Source organism: Crassostrea angulata, chromosome 2 (assembly GCF_025612915.1).
Source record: "Crassostrea angulata isolate pt1a10 chromosome 2, ASM2561291v2, whole genome shotgun sequence".
Taxonomy (NCBI): domain Eukaryota; kingdom Metazoa; phylum Mollusca; class Bivalvia; order Ostreida; family Ostreidae; genus Magallana; species Magallana angulata.
Window position 1 is genome coordinate 6,304,891 of NC_069112.1, and position 18,396 is coordinate 6,323,286.

The following is an 18,396-nucleotide window of genomic DNA, read 5'->3' on the forward strand; positions in this document are numbered from 1 at the left end:
ATGCACTCTTGCTCTCTCTCTCAAACATATGCATCTTTCTATTTCTCTTAGCCATGCAATCTCTCTCTCTCTCTCTTTCTTTCTTTCTTTTTTTCTCTCTCTCTCTCTCTCTCTCTCTCTCTCTCTCTCTCTCTCTCACATTATTACTCCTTCATTCACTATCTATAATTTTACAGATAAACAAGTACTTCTTATCTCTCATTTTTTCTCCAAGCCTCTGTCCCACATAATTTCAGAACTGATAAACATGTAAACACCTTTTAACTGTTATGTAAACATGTGCATCTAACTTATTCTCTCAGACATGTAATCTCTCTCTCTTTTTCTCTCATTATTACTCCTTCATTGACGGTCACAATCAATAGATTTATTCATGCTTACTATTTTCCTGTAGGGTACCTCTGATTTTTATTCTATGTTCATATCCTTTTTGGTGCCTCAGATTTTGTCACTTCAGGTATTGGTCAATATTGGACTAGACTCGGACGGTTCTATTTGTTTACTTTGATACTATAAATAACCATGTTTATGGTCAGTGAGCCGGGGTCCATTAGCACGCACTGCAGTAGTAACACGATGTATAGCTAAGCGTATTTTTTACGGTAACCATCTCCATTAGGGGTAAGTTCGTTTTTTTTCATACTTTAGTCTTGTTTGTAATATTTAAGACTTTAGATAACTGTTCTTATACGTGTTCGATAGTATTTTCGTGTTAACGTTTTACATAGTACTTGTTTATTTACCGTAGAGTTATAGTGCGTTTGTGTGACAAGCGTGGTTTGCTAGTTTATTTGTGAGTTTATATTTCGTAGTCTTATACGGCGTTATTGGTCATACTTTGACTGTTTTGTGATGTTAAGGGGTCTTATAAACTTAACTATATTGCGTGTTAAGAGGTCTTATACGCTTAACTGTGACTGTCTTTGATACGTTAAGGGGTCTGATACATTTAACGGTTTTTCACAGCGAGTATTGTTCGGAGTGATTGTATGGCGTGCAGTTGCGGTAATTAGGTAAATAAGTATATTGTGAAAGTGAAACGTTTAATTGAAAATATTATTATTTATATATACTAGTAATTTAAAAGATCCAGCAAGGTTCCAGCAGGCTCCAGCAATGTCCCGGTGATGATTCGGCCATAGTCACCAGTGTTCCGGTATTGAACATCTTACCACCCGTGTAACCTCCTTCGAATATTCACTTACTACGCTGGTAGCCGGTGGACGGAAGCCGTCATCTTAGGACGTGGTACCGAAGGAGGACACATTGGAGGAACACTGGAGGGACACTGCTGTCAAATATACCACCATAGGACATTGACGAATCAGATATTAGAAACATTTTTTTTTGTTAATATTTTTGGTGTGTGTGTGAATGTGTATATTTGTAAATTTATTGATTGTATATATAGATGAAGATTGTAAATACTTATTGTTGTTCTCATTGCTTGACTGGTTAGACACACGACGGCTGTCGTGACATTCACTATCTCATAATTTTACTGTTAAGTTTGAACTTCTTACCTCTCATTCTTTCTCAAAGCCCCTGTCTCAAAGCCCCTGTCTCTTATAATTTCCTGATAAATATGTGTTTGCTTTCCATCTGTTCTCTCTATCCCTCAATATTTACATTTTACTGTGTTTTTTCATTAAAATTTATGATCTTTAAATGCCTCTAAATGCAACATCTAATCACTGCGTATGAATTTACATGATATTTACATAAGTAGTTCTCAAACAAAGATTTCTATGTTATCGGTTAAAAAAATATATTTCATGAATGTTGTCAAAACACTATGTTTTACAATTATTCAACAAAAAAGATGACTTTATAATTAAAAGCAAAATTTCAAGAGTTATTTTCCATGGATTATATTTTCATGCTCGTCGATCTCAACTCAACAGTCTATGTGATAATCAGTTTAAACCGGTTTTATATAACAGCTGTTCTCGCTGTTACTAATTTACTCCCTCCGTGATCTGCAATTTATATTGATGTATTTACTTTCACTTTCTTTTCCCCTATCAAGTTGCATTGATTGATTTGAGTAATATTTATATTTATGCATAACACAGAAGACCAAATCACCAAATCTGATGCGTATGAATACATTCAGTATTTCTCAAAGAACATGACTGACTCTCCTCGCCACTTCAAACCGGATTACAACATGATATTATACTTACGCTGATTAATATTTCATTGTTGTGAATATTTTCTAACAGTTAAATTACTTCAGTTGATTATTGTTTTAGTATACCAAAAGTAAATTCATTAGATTACAGAATAAAAAGTAAAATTGTGTTACCATGATTTAAAACGCTGTGGACTATTTTTGTCAGCAAAAATCGAGTGTTCCAATGGCTGTTCCGTTAATTGTGCGTTACTCGTTGAATAAGGCAGAGATTTTTAAAAATGAATATATTTGGACAAAGGGAAAAAATGTTAAAAAACGTAAATATAAGCATTGAATCATTAGTTAAAAAACTAATGATTCAATGCTTAGTTATTTAAGTAAACAATTGATTTAATCAGTAAGGGAATGTAAATATAAGCATTGAATGATTTATTTTTGACGTCATCTTGTCAATAACTGCCGTCAGATGAGCAGACAAATTATCATAACGCGCTAACGCACGTTATTCAATTTGTCTGCTAACGGCAGACGTCAAAAATAATTCATTCAATGCTATACACTTTCACTGCTAACCCCCCCCCCTCTCTCTCTCTCTCCTTACTCTTATATATGTAAAGATGTGCATCTTACTTATTCCCTCAGACATATAGTCTCTCTCTCTCTCTCTCTCTCTCTCTCTCTCTCTCTCTCTCTCTCTCTCTCCTTACTGTTGTACATGTAAACATGTGCATCTTACTTATTCTCTTAGACATGTAATCTTTCTCTCTCTCTTCTTATATGTAATATTGCTTTCTATCATCCCTCTCTTCTATCTTTTTTCTCTCTTTCTCTCATTCTCTCTCCTCTTTCTCTCATTCTTTCTCTCATTCTTTCTCCCTCTCTCTCAAACAGACTTTCTCTAAACATGTACATGTAATATTACTCTTTAATTATTACCCCCCCCCCGTCCCACACACACACACATTACCATAACTTAGTTATAGAAAAATGAGGGCTGACACAGGATTTGCCTTCTGTCTGATTCTATTGAACCACTGGTTTTTTTTAATTTGACACATACCTTCAGTATGTTCTTATTTACAATTCACCTATGAAATACAGAATGTAACTTTTTAAAATGGGATTCGCCATCAGTATGCGTCAGCATCGAGATCACGTGAGATTGCAAAAGCTATTCCCAGAATTTAATGCGAAGTTTGACCCAGATTTGATCAGTCGTAGAATGTTATGCTCTGTAATTTAACTTTGTTTTGTGACCGTATTTTAGTACATTTAGCGTTTCTCGTTGGATAGTGAATTGGTGCAGAACATTTGCGGTAAATTTGAAAGGAGTTTCTAGATGTTAACTTTTATCGTACGATTTTACGATATGGACATGATGGACGAGGAGCGTCCCTCAGGCTCCGACGCCATTTGGGGGATTTTCTAACCCAAGTTATTGAACAGTCGGAAACGCATCTTGCTCAAGATGCGCATTCAAGTGCAATGCATTCTCGTAAGCAAGATGCGCTTGAACATAATTCGTCACCAAATGCCCATAAGTGGGTGGACGATCATTCTTCGAGACCAAGATCTAAAGAAGATTACGTAACTACACAAGATGATGTGTGCAGGAACAAGATAGTGTGCACAACACCGAATTTGTTACCGAATCCATGTTCAAAAGATTCATGGTAGATCAAAATTCGGCTATGATGGCCATGAAGAAATCCTTGGACGCAATAAATAATTTGATTTATGTGCAAGCAGAATCGGCTGATGATAGTGATTCTGAATCGGTTGGAAAACATAGTACAACTAAAAGAAAGGCCGACAACGTTTCTAATAACTCGGAAAAAAAGGCCAAGATAAACTGCGAGTCGACCGCGCATGGAAAATTACCCGCTGTCAGTCAAAAGGAGGCAGGGCCTTCAGACTTGGGCGGACATGACGTAGAAGTAAACAAAAATGGCGGCTCGGATAAACATGACGAAAATTTCTTCGCCGTTTCCAACTACATTGTTGAGGACAAAACTTCCGATGCCGTGAAAACAAAATTGGCAGACTTAGTAAATAAGCTGTTAGTCAACAAATTGGAGGATTCAAAGAAAAATGACTTGTTTGATAAACATTTACGGCCAGATCACTGCAAGTTGGAATTTCCTCGAGTAAATGATTTCATATGGAACTATTGTATGAACGAAACTACGAGATAGACGGACGTAAAGGTTCATAAGATCCAGATTGAGAAAACCCTATTGAAAGGAATTGGTCCCGTAATCAAGGTGGTTGATAGTTTGCTGAAACCTAACAATGAATTTGACAAAAACAAAGCAGCCAAAGATCTGCTCAATGGTGTGGCCTTGTTGGCCTCTAGTAACACTGAACTTTCTTTGCACAGAAAAGTATGTATAAAAAATAACATGAAACCAGAATACAAAAAACTGTGCACTAGTCAGACTGAAATAACGGCATACTTGTTTGGTGATGACGTGGTGGAAAAAATGAAAAACATCACGGAACACAACAAAATGGCCAACAAGGTGGCTTATGATGACAAAACTTCCAAAACTAGAATGAAGTTCAATCCTCGTCTGAAGTTCAGAGAAAGATCCAAACCCGATTTTTTAGGGAGAGGACCCCAGCATTACCCGCTGGGCCATTACAACAGGAACTACCACCACAGCAATCACGAAACAAAGAAGAACTACACCAAGAAACCTGTGTCCCACCAAAAGTAGAGAAGGTAGGTGACATTCAACATGCCGGACGGATTAGTCAATTTTTATCAGTGTGGAAAACTATCACACATGACAGATACATCCTTAATGCTGTTAAAGGATATTCATTAGAATTTACTTCAGTACCTGTTCAATATTCAGTGAGAGAAACTAAACTCAATTCTGCAGAGGCTGTGGCTCTAGACAGAGAGTTTTTAAAGTTAATGGCGAAAGGGGTAGTGGAGAAAGCTTCACACTCTGATGATGAATATATTTCAACTGTGTTTTTACGTCCTAAAAAGGATGGCAACTATCGTGTTATCTTGAATTTAAAACAACTGAATGAAAACATTGAGTACGCTCATTTTAAAATGGAAACACTGTGTACAGCTTTAAGATTGATTCAACCGGGATGTTATATGGATTCTGTGGATCTAAGTGATGCATATTATACTGTGAATGTAGCTTATCCTTACAGAAAAAATCAAGATTCATTTGGAACTCTTTATCAGTACACATGTTTACCAAATGGTCTGTCAAGTGCACCCAGACTATTCACTAAGCTCCTAAAACCAGTATATGCTTCACTTAGATCTAAAGGACATGTGTCTGTTGCATACATTGATGATTCCTAATTACAAGGAGAAACTTATGAACAGTGTTTAAAAAACATACAAGACACAATAGATCTATTTGAACAATTGGGATTTAAGATCAATAAAGAAAAATCGGTGGTGGTACCTACACATGAAATTGTATTTTTAGGATTTGTTTTGAATTCTAAATCAATGACAATCAGTCTTACTCTGGAAAAGATAAAGAAATTCGATAATCTTTATCACAATTTTTGTTCACATAAAACACACTCAATTAGACAAGTGGCAGAACTAGTGGGAGTCCTTATTTCATCTTCAGTAGCAATACTTTTAGGATTGTTACATACCAAACTACTTGAAAAAGAAAAAGCCATAGCACTTAAATGTAACAAGGGAAACTTTGATTAAAAAATGACACTGTCAGCAGAGGCACTTCAAGACTTAAAATGGTGGTCAATACAAATAAATAGTTGCATCAAGGCTCCAATTCGACAGAAAAGTATCCAAGCGACACTAACCACTGATGCATCAGGAATAGGTTGGGGGCAGAATACAATGGTGTCTCTACAGGGGGACATTGGTCCATTGAAGAAAAACAGTCCTTGCCCAACATTAACTATTTGGAATTACATGCAGTTTTTCTTGGACTACAAAGTTTTCATGCTGAGTTGTGTAATAAACATGTAAAAATTTATTGTGACAATTCCACAACAGTGGCATATATTAACAATATGGGTGGTACAAAATCAACAGCATCTAATTATAAAGCTAGAGAAATATGGACTTTTTTGCAAATAAATAATATGTGGTTAACAGCTGTACATCTACCAGGTGTTGATAATGTAGTGGCAGACAGGGAGAGTAGAATGATTCGAGATGAAACAGAATGGATGTTGAATGAAAAACTTTTTAAAACTATAACTAGTGTATATTTTAAACCACATATTGATTTATTTGCATATCGACTTAACAAACAGTCAGAATGTTTTGTAAGTTGGAAAAATGAACCTGGAGCATCTTTTGTTGATGCATTCACTATTTCTTGGATTAATTTGTCTGTTATGCTTTTCCTCCGTTTAGCATTATCGACCGAGTATGTCAAAAAATCATGATGGACAAAGCAGAAGGCCTCTTGGTTACACCTCTATGGGACACACAAAACTGGTACCCAATCATCTTGAGAATGTGTGTGAAACCTCCACTTGTTCTGAAGCCATCCAAAACAATGCTGCAGTTGAAAAACAGTCCTACACAAGTGCACCCTCTGGCCCGAAAACTTCATTTGATGGTGTGCCATGTTTCAGGGAAAATTTCAAGAAACTTGATTTATCGGAAAGATCAATTTCAGTTCTTATGAAATCATGAAGAGGCTCCACTTGTAAACAATACAATGTGTACATTAAGAAGTGGTTTCAATATTCAAGTCAAGTTCAGTGTAACAATTGTGTACCTACTATTTCTAATGTGTTAGATTCTTTAGCATCACTTATGACAGAGGGTTGTGGTTATAGTGCTATAAACACAGCCAGATCAGCACTGTCAGGTTTCATTATTGTAGATAATCTCCCTGTAGGCCAACATCCTTTAGTGAAAAGATTCTTGAGAGGTGTATTCAATATTAAACCTTGTTTGCCTAGATATGGTACTACTTGGGATGTAAATATAGTGTTAGAATACCTTAGTTTGTTAGAAAATGAGAGTTTGTCTTTACCAGATATGACCTTTAAGTTGACTTTGTTATTAGCTTTAGTTTCAGGACAACGTTGTCAGTCCTTAGCTTGTTTAGATATAAGAGATATGTATATAGAGGATGATTGTATAGTATTTAGGTTTAATGTGTTACTCAAGCAAATAAGACCATCTTTTCAAGTTGCGCCTTTAGTGTTAAGAAAGTTTTCAGATAGTCCACCTATGTGTGTATATTCACTGTTGAAACTTTACTTAAAAACAACAGCAGATATTAGAGGAGATACAACTAAGTTATTGTTGATGATTAGAAAACCACATTATGCTGTAACTAGTAAAACAGTAGCATGCTGGATCAAAAAAGTGATGACAGATGCTGGCATAGACACGAACATTTTTAGTGCACATAGCCCACGCTCCGCTGCCACTAGTGCTGCAAAGTCTATGGTCGCTCACCGGTATCATGGATGCTGCAGGATGGTCTAACTCAGGAACATTTCATAAGTTTTACCACAGAACTGTAAATAGTGATAATTTTGGACTGTCAGTTTTATCCAAATATTCCACAAGTGACAATTCAACCCAATAGGTTGAAAATGTTTGTTTTAATAAATTTGGTAAACTAGAATATTTGTTAATGCTTTCAGTAGAAATTAGGACATTATTGCTAAGTCCATTTCTCATATTTAGTGCTGTGGCCACACTTTAAATCTCTCACGTGATCTCGATGCTGACGCATACTGATGGAGAATTTAAAAATTAAACGATACTTACAAAAGTAGAAGTTTGATTGTAATTCTCCGAAGTATGCGTCTACTTTGTAAGTATCGTTTAATTTTTAAATTATAAAACATAGGTAAAATGTAGTTGTGTCTTTACCCCATGTAGAGAACAGACTGTAATTGCTATCAAAATACAATTAACACCTATTATCAAATGTGTGCAAAATGGGAACCCATCAATGTATACATGTTAAATACTGGCTTATGGCCCATGCTTTGCTATTCCCTTTAACCCTGGTTGATTTTTTACTGTCCCCCGGGCAGATAATTGGACAATATCCCAGCCCACACATTACCACAAGGATATGTTTCTCCTCGTCTAACACATCAATCATCAAATGGGAATGTGGGCAATAGTTATATTGTCAGTTCCTTGGTAAGAAATTGATGTTGACCTCGGCCTATGCTATCGGGCAACAGTTCTTACCCCAGGACTAACACAATGACTTCTGCCCTCATACCCATTTAAGAGATGTATACTAAAATGTCTATGAATGACACACGACGACAGTAGGTCTCCTGAGTGACTCAGGTGACCTAAAAATAAAAATTATAGCTACATGAACATGGTGATTTTACATGAATACTATACAACATATATTCTCTCTTAGATCTATCAGTCAACAGTTAGACACAGGGAACCTGTAAAGAGACCATCAACTGTTACACACTAGTATTTGATGATATCCCACGCAAGCACTGGATTTAACATCATATACATGTATACACATTTATATGATGCAATGCTTAATATTTTAAAAAATATTTTTGGGTTCATTTTTGCATTTATTGTGTCCAATTTTTTCTTAATTACTTTTCATGTTTCTTAACCTTTTTCTTTAAAATTGAAATAAAAACCCAACTGCATGGCTTGATTTTTACAAGAGCAGGATGAAAAATATAAACTAAAATGGTTGATATATGTGTAAATTTATAATTTCGCAGTTTATAAAGCGTAAACTGCCCCAAACCATTTTATATCGTAAAAAAACAAATGAATATTGAATTCATTGCTTAAACTTTAAATTTTTACTCTTCGTTGTACGTAAAAACAGTCATTTGGCCCTTAAAATGACATAAAATTGTACAAAATTCAAACGTAACGTCAGGTGTATTGATAAATTTTTGACGTTAATCTTATCATGACGTAGGCAACATTCTTTATATGATATTAAACAACTGTGGTAGAGCGATATTTCATGAATTAAATATGTTTATTATATTATATGTATTATTGCATAATTTTGGTGATTACGTTCAAATCTTTTTCTAACATGAAAATATTTGAATATTGGTACAGTGTATTATTTTTATATTATTATTATTTAGTCAATGCAATATTTTAACAAAAATATTTAATACAGTAATCTAACCTTAATGTAAGAGTTTTATCATTTGTTATTTTTAACTCTGGCAATGCAACATCTATATTTAGAAGGAATACCCTTTTTCCTGTATTCCTGTTTTTCTATTGGATAAAATTGGTCAGCTGTTACTTTTTTGGTCATGTGACAATTTTAGTTGGAAATTTCTTTGTTAAACCGGTTCCTATTTGGAAGTCTACTTGTGTTTACTTGAAATTTACATTATTTATCAGATTATCAACTACAGTATTATTTGTACATCCTGAATATTGTTCCTAATCAACCTTTACACCTCATGTGAGGTAAGCATTGTTTAAACATTGTTTAAGCTTAGTTCACGTATAGTTATATATAAATATATATCATAGTATTAGTAGTATTATGAAACTGATTAATATTTCTACAATTTAATTATAAACTCATCTGAAATAAGTATGACATGATAACGTACAGTTCTATTTATACAGATGTGATTATTATTGTTTATTTATGTAATAAGCAGATAATTTAAATATAGACACAAATATTTTTGAGTCTAGTTTGTAAAGAGGAATATTTTCATATTTTGTCAAAACTACATGCTTGTAAGAGTTATCTGTCCTAACTCGCATTTATTTCATTGCAGGGTTTATTTATACCTATTTTGTAATTGATTACATCAAATAAAGAAGTAAACTGAATTCATCTCAACTTTATATCCACAACGGACTTAAGACCGACCCAAATACCCCGGGTTACAATGGCGCCCAACGTGGGGCTCGATCCTCGACAGACTGTGAGTGAATTTTCCGGAACTAACCAGCCGTCGAAGGGTTTGGACTTTAGATTTACAGACACTTTGTTTATTTTCGGTAGTAACAGCACATGCTCAACGAACATTATTATTCATTTACTTTGGTCTGTTGGTATTTAGAATAGTAGTATATCATTCTGAGTATAGATAGTGAATTTTAGTGATATTATGTGAAAGGAAATAATGATTTTAAGTGATTTCTCTGGGAATTCTGGAATTCTGAGAGGAAATTCTAGTGCATGTGTTTTGTGAAATATATCAATATAAGTGAAGCAAATTGTGAAATCAGTGTGAATGAAATAAGTGAATTCCAAGTGCAAATTTATCGTGATTCTGAATTTAATTATCATTCATCATGAGCGACGAGGAAGATAAAGTCATCAAAACTCAGCCGACTAGTCCTTTTGAGTCCAAAGCAGTTGACAAAGCGGTCTATGAGAGGATGCTGCACACATTTCAATCAATGGGACTAAATCCAAAGGGAAATAACCCAGCAGACTTTGGACAATGGATGAAAGACTATATAGCCCAAACAAAAGGTGCTAGTAAAGTGGAACAAACAGGGGTAAGACAAGATGTAAAACCAAAGATACCCCCACTCAGTTAACCATCCGAGGGATCCAGCATATCAAGGACACGATCTGTGACAACTTTGTATCCGTATCCCCCGAAAATAAGAACATTCTCCGGTGGAGATAACAAAGGAGATACAACCCATGACATCTGGAGATATGAAGTGAAGATGGTGTTAAAAGACTCAGGCTTCACAAGAGAACAAAAATAGTTCGCCATCAGAAGGTCGCTTACAGGATCAGCAGCCAGAGTAGTCATGTACCAAGGCCTGGATAAACCATTAAGCGATATTTTAGAAACATTAGATAGCGTGTACGGCAGTGTAGAAAATAAACAACAGTTATTATCAGAATTTTATGGAGCAAGACAGAGAGGAGATGAAGACATCACAGCATAGAGTAGGAGACTGGAGGAAATCCTCGAAAAGGGATTAGAGAAAGGAATAGTTTGACAAAGTGAAGTGAATTCCATGATACATTCAATGCTTTGGACTGGACTGAGACAGGAACTTCAAGATATAAGTGAGACAAATCGAAAAAGATCATCAGCAAGATCACCAGAAAACATCCAAATCAAATACAGCTACCAGTATATGCAAATCAACAAACAGTACAGCAGAAAACAGTGACATGGAAGAATTAAAGGGAATGGTGCAACAGCTAGTGTCCTCCGTTCAACAGCAAAACGCTCCACAGCAATACAGAGGAAATCAACATTACAGAGGAACACAATACAGAGGAACATACAATGGACAACAACAGAGAAACTCAAACACGTATCAGACATCAGCTGACAACAACCAGTTCCAACAACAGCAAAGAGGACCAACTGCAGACAGAAACAGGGGAGATATCATCTGTCGTCAATGTGGACAACCTGGACACATAGCCATAGGATGTCGTGTGAGACTAGACCATTCACGTCGCAATTTAAACTCCAGGAAGCCTATACAGAGGAGCCGGTATTAGGCTGGAATAACAGAATATCTCGTGGTCCCATTACTACAAACAATTATGTGAAAACACCAATACCACCAGGGATATTTGGACCTCCTACAGAAACGGAAATTTTTATCAACGGAAAAAAGATACCAGCTCTCATAGATACAGGGTCCACTGTATCAACTATAAGTGAATCCTTTTATAACAAAGAACTATCTCGAAGTGTTGACATGAAAACTTTAGACAGCATTATACAGATTGAATGTGCAGGAGGAACTCAATTACCTTACAAAGGTTACATAGAAGTTAACTTGGAAATACCTAAAAACATATATCATACATCAGAACATGTAATGTTAGTGGTACCTGACAGTAAATACAGTCAACAAATACCTGCTTTAATTGGAACTAACGTTTTGGAATCCATGATGCAACTACTCAAAGAAGAACATGGAGTTCAATATTTACAGAATTTATCTCTGACTACACCATTGTACTTCAGCTTCAGATGTTTGAAAATACGTGAAAACCTACTCAGAAAAAGGAACTATAGACTTGCAGTTGTAAGAACAGTGAATAGAATTACACTCCCGCCAAACAGTGTTGTTGATGTAAACGGATATTATGACGAAGAAATTCCGTATCATAAAACTTCATCAGTTTTACAGTCGTCTACTTTAACACCGGACTTCAAAGATATTGATATCACGAACACTCTGAGACCGTATAGTTATAAGAAGAACGGAATAATTTCTGTAAAATTGTCTAACGTTACTACAAGAACTATAACGGTACCGCCTAAACAAATCATATGTGAAGTACAGCCTGCTATTGTCGAGAATCTACAACCGTGGAAATCTGAGACAACAGAATTGTTAGATGAAGTCGATATAACAGAAAGTGATTTAACCACAGAACAGTTACAAAGCGGAAAATATCTCCTATTGACTTATTCAGATGTATTTAGCAAGGGAGATAATGATGTCGGCCATACACACATGGTAAAACACAGGATAGACCTTACAGACAACACTCCTTTCAAACAAAGATACCGAAGGATTCCGTCATCCATGTACGACGAAGTGAGATCACACCTACGACAATTATTAGACACTGGTATCATCAGACCATCACATTCACCATATGCGTCTAATGTAGTGTTAGTGAGAAAGAAAAACGGTACTCTTAGGATGTGTGTCGATTACCGTCAATTAAACAAACTGACAAGAAAAGACAGATATGCTCTTCCAAGGATTGAGGAATTACTTGACTGTTTATCTGGTAACAAATTCTTTTCGCACATCGACATGAAGTCTGGATCTCATCAGGTAGAAATATATGAAGATCACAAAGAACGCACCGCATTTTCCGTTGGACTACTTGGATTCTTTGAATATAATCGTATGCCTTTCGGTTTGACCAATTCTCCAGCAACCTACCAAAGACTTATGGAAAATCTACTAACAGACTACAACTTAAACATATGCTGTGTTTTCATAAATGACATTATAATTTTTGGCAAAACATTCGAGGAACAACTTCAAAACATCAAATTAGTATTCAACCGCATCAGAGAAGCTCATCTTAAAATATCTTCAGAAAAATGTGAATTCTTTAAGAGAAAAGTGAAGTTCATTGGACATGTCGTGTCTGAAGAAGGTGTGGAAATGGATCCAGATAAAACAGAAAGAGTAATTAACTGGTCGAAACCGAAAACTCCTGAGGAAGTACGAAAATTTCTTGGATTTGTCGGCTACTATAGGCGATTCATTGAAAACTTCAGTCGAATTAGCAGACCATTGACAGATCTCATGCCAACACCAATGAAAAAGACAAAGAGGAAGACAAAGACCAAAGAGTGGAAATGGGGAGAAGCACAAGACCAAGCTTTCGAGATGCTCAAGAAACATCTGACGTCATCACCTATTCTAGGATACGCCAACAGTTCACTTCCCTATGAACTTCATACGGACGCTTCAGGTGATGCACTAGGAGATGTACTTTATCAACAACAAAACGGACATAAACGTGTAATCAGCTATGCCAGGAGAGGATTAAACAAAGCAGAAAAGAATTATCCACCACATAAAAGAGAATTTTTAGCACTTAAATGGGCCATCTGTGATAAATTTAAAGACTATCTTTATGGACAGCAATTTACCGTTTTTACAGACAATAACCCAGTTACCTATGTGTTAACAACAGCGAAACTTGATGCGACGGGTCATCGATGGTTAGCAGCACTGGCAGCATTTAATTTCAATATCAAGTACAGACCAGGAAGAAGTAATGCTGACGCAGATGCTCTTAGTCGTCTTCTGATGAGTATCGAGACAGTCCAAGCTATCTGCAATTCTGCTACTTCATCGTACGTAGAATCATTGACTCTTTCATCCGATGTTATACTTAATGATATAGACCCGAGAGGAATTTGCACTGGAAACATCATAGACTGGGAAAAAGCACAATCCTTAGATCCAGACATCCACCATGTCATAGAGTATGTGAGAAATGAACAGAAACCGTCCAAGAATGAAATAGGATCAAATCCTCTACTCAGACAGTTCAACCACCTGAAACTGATAGACGGAGTACTTCGTCGTGTTACACATATAGATGAAGAAACCAGACATCAACTTGTGCTACCTATCGAACATGCGTCAACAGTACTTGAAGCGTTACATGACGACATGGGCCACCCTGGTAAGGATAGAACTTTATCTTTGATACGTGACAGATTTTACTGGCCAGGAATGCACAAAGACATAGAGACCTGGATTGAAGAATGTGGACGATGCACAAGAAGAAAGACTCCTACCAATCAACGAGCACCTTAAGTGAACATCACAACCACCTCTCCATTAGAATTGGTTTGCATAGATTTTCTGACCTTAGAACTATGTAAAGGAGGCTATAAACACATACTGGTAATTACTGATCATTTCACCAGATTCGCCATGGCCATTCCAACAAGAAACCAATTAGCTAAGACGACAGTAGAGATGTTCTATAACAACTTCATTGTACATTATGGCATCCCAGAAAGAATACACTCGGACCAAGGAGCCAACTTTGAAAGCAGAGTGATTCAAGAACTTTGTAAAATCTTGGGTATGGAAAAATCCAGAACTACCAGCTACCACGCCATGGGAAATGGAATGTGTGAACGCTTTAATAGTACACTGTTAAATATGTTAGGTTCACTAGATTCCAGCAAGAAGACCAATTGGAAAGTATACGTCAAACCATTTGCACATACTTATAACTGCACTCGACATGAAAGCACAGAACAAACCCCATATCTTCTGATGTTCGGAAATAACCCAAGAATACCAGTCGATGCAGCATTTGGTCTTCGAGTGAACGAAAAAGAACCATCTACTCAATACATCAAGGATCTACGAGAACGAATAATCCAAGCCCATAAACTAGCAACAGCTGCAGCAGAGAAAGCCAGAAACAAGCAGAAAGAGTGTTACAATTCCAAAATCAGAGGAGGTACAGTGAAAATTGGAGACAGAGTTTTAGTGAAGATCGTTGCATTTGAAGGAAAGCATAAACTGGCAGATAGGTGGGAACCAGATCCTTATATAGTTATTGGACAACCTAATGAGAATATACCTGTGTTTGTGGTCAAGAAGGAAAACGGAGAAGGTCGTAGAAGAACATTACACCGCAACCTTCTATTACCCATAGGAATACTTAAGGACACACCTACCCCAAAACTCCAAAAACCTATTCCTGTCAAGAGAAAATCAAAAATACTGAAAAAGGAGCCTACAATTAACCCTACAGAACCTTCCAAAACTGATGATTTTCTTAAACATTCTCAGAAGATGAGTCAGAATGGAGGTACGCTGTGATCAGTCAAGAAGAACAAAGTGACAATAATTCAAATATTATTGGTGAATCTCAAGTTCAGACTGAAGCAGATCAAGATCCAGCAGAGACACAAGGGGACGCCCACTCTTCGAGGGACACAGTGAGTGTTGAAGAAGATATCTCTGTGAGGGACAGTACAGACAGTAGCGCTACGCAGAATGAGACGAATCAGGAAGAAGCACCTGATAACCAAGATGCATCTCATACTGAATCCGAAGACGAGGAAACGCAACCAATGGTTCCACTTCGCAGATCCACACGGGAGAGACGATTCCCTCTCAGTTATAGGACTGGCGATTTTCAGATTTCGAAGTCGATGAGAACAGCAACACCAGACTGGTAGGAACGAATCCATTGCCTGACATCATTAGCAGCTAGTTCTCCGTTATTAGAACATTTACGACCAGAGGCAGGAAAAGCGATTCTTGATATTTTGACGTCTAATTCAGTGAAGTGAATTCTGTGAATGTCGGGACGACATATTGCAAACAGGGGGAGAATGTGGTAGAGCGAAATTTCATGAATTAAATATGTTTATAATATTATATGTATTATTGCATAATTTTGGTGATTATGTTCAAATCTTTTTCTAACATGAAAGTATTTGAATATTGGTACAGTGTATTATTTTTATATTATTATTATTTAGTCAATGCAATATTTAACAAAAATATTTAATACAGTTATCTAACCTTAATGTAAGAGTCCTATCTTTTGTTATTTTTAACTCTGGCAATGCAACATCTATATTTAGAAGGAATACCCTTTTTCCTGTATTCCTGTATTTCTATTGGATAAAATTGGTCAGCTGTTACTTTTTTGGTCATGTGACAATTTTAGTGGGAAATTTCTTTGTTAAACCGGTTTCTATTTGGAAGTCTACTTGTGTTTACTTGAAATTTACATTATTTATCAGATTATCAACTACAGTATTATTTGTACATCCTGAATATTGTTCCTAATCAACCTTTACACCTCATGTGAGGTAAGCATTGTTTAAACATTGTTTAAGCTTAGTTAACGTATAGTTATATGTAAATATATATCATAGTATTAGTAGTATTATGAAACTGATTAATATTTCTACAATTAAATTATAAACTCATGTGAAATAAGTTTGACATGATAACGTACAGTTCTATCTATACAGATGTGATTATTATTGTTTATTTATGTAATAAGCAGATAATTTAAATATAGACACAAATATTTTTGAGTCTAGTTTGTAAAGAGGAATATTTTCATATTTTGTCAAAACTACATGCTTGTAAGAGTTATCTGTCCGCTAACTCGCATTTATTTCATTGTAAGGTTTATTTATACCTATTTTGTAATTGATTACATCAAATAAAGAAGTAAACTGAATTCATCTCAACTTTATATCCACAACGGACTTAAGACCGACCCAAATACCCCGGGTTACACAATTTTTTAGCCAATCAGAAAGTGCATTACAACCAGAATTAAATTATATACCCATCAATTTTTCTTTCTTGATGCTGTCAATTTTACAGAGTTTAAACTGAGTTTCCAGATCACCACACTGTAGTTTTTTCCGATTCCGTATTACTGCTCGCTGAAACTGATTGTTCTTAAGGTCAAATTTCACTATAATTATTAAAACTGTTCCAAATAAAAATTTCAGATAAAAGATGATTTTGAAAAAAAAAAATTGAGGAGGGGGGGGGGGGGGTCATCCCCCATTCAACCTCCCTATTTGATGTATACACGATTTATTCATATAGAGGTAGAACACAATTTTTTCATTGTTTACAAATTAATGTAAAAGGTTTACTACTAATCTTTCATGGTATAAAAATGTAATCAATTATAGTTGATGGACATCATATCACACTTGTTGAAATACCAAAGGTGTAAGCAGTTACTCTGGTGCAGGCATTTTTCAGTTAATTGACAAAATGTCAACTTTTTTCTATATTTTTTTTTATAATTCAGGTAAGTGATTAAGACATTGATAACAACTGACCCGATTTCTTACATGTTATACATGTTTAACTTTTAGAGTTTGTTTCTCTGACCGTAGTACATGTTTAAGGACGGCGACGCAATTTATTTCCACTGTAGATTTTTTATTTGAATTTTATATAATGTTAATCAGTTAATGACGAGTGAAAATCAATAAAAAAAATTATATTATCATCGACTTCCTTTCTTTACTTGGGGCATTTCAAAAGTTGGGACTAAGGGTACGAACATTCTTAGATATAATCATATAATAGAATTAAGTAATGGGAATTTTCCAGGGTGTGGTATAAAAGCTTAGAGAAAAAAATGTAGGTCATCAAGATTGTGGTAACGTTATATTTCTTACTGAAATCATTAATCACCTATTATATCTACCGGTACATACAGCTGTTGGATTGAAACAACTTACCCCCTCCTCCCTTGCCTGAACTAAGTTACAACAGTTTTTTCTTGAAAACTTTACATATATATGAATGACACGATTTCCGGGTAGCCATTTTAATTCAATATGTAACGTTACATCGGCCTAGTTGATTTTTTAAAAATATCGCGTTTTATCTCACATATATTGTCACTGGCATGGTATTGTCGTGAAACCGATATTATGTAAACATATTACACAGTACATGTGCATAAGGCAATAAACCCTACCTTATGACGAACAACAATGGACATGGACATGGACATAGACATCAGGCAATACAATATACAGACTGTAGGTGTTAACGGGTAGGCGGGCGGAACTGAACTGAATACTGGAGCTCCAGAGGCGTGTTCAACAGAGCGATCGCTCGCCAAAATTTGTGTTGCGGGTATAGAGAATTTTGGCGAGCGCTCGCGAGCGCTTGCTCTGTTGAATTCGCCTCAGTTGGTATTGGGACGCGTAGTGGACCAAGGTCAGAGGTCATTTGCATAATAAGTAGTTACATAATAATGTACATTTCACTACAGTATATT

General features: G+C 35.7%; 1 long non-coding RNA gene and 1 pseudogene across 1 annotated transcript; both read left to right on the forward strand.

The window, feature by feature from the left end:
• The first annotated feature begins 3,506 nt into the window (after positions 1–3,506).
• On the forward strand, positions 3,507–4,857 carry LOC128173077 (uncharacterized; annotated as a pseudogene).
• A 4,580-nt stretch (positions 4,858–9,437) lies between these two features.
• On the forward strand, positions 9,438–9,944 carry LOC128173078 (uncharacterized). The gene is made up of 2 exons (XR_008242426.1): positions 9,438–9,566; positions 9,890–9,944. It is a non-coding gene; the product is annotated as an uncharacterized LOC128173078 (long non-coding RNA).
• Positions 9,945–18,396: the final 8,452 nt, after the last annotated feature.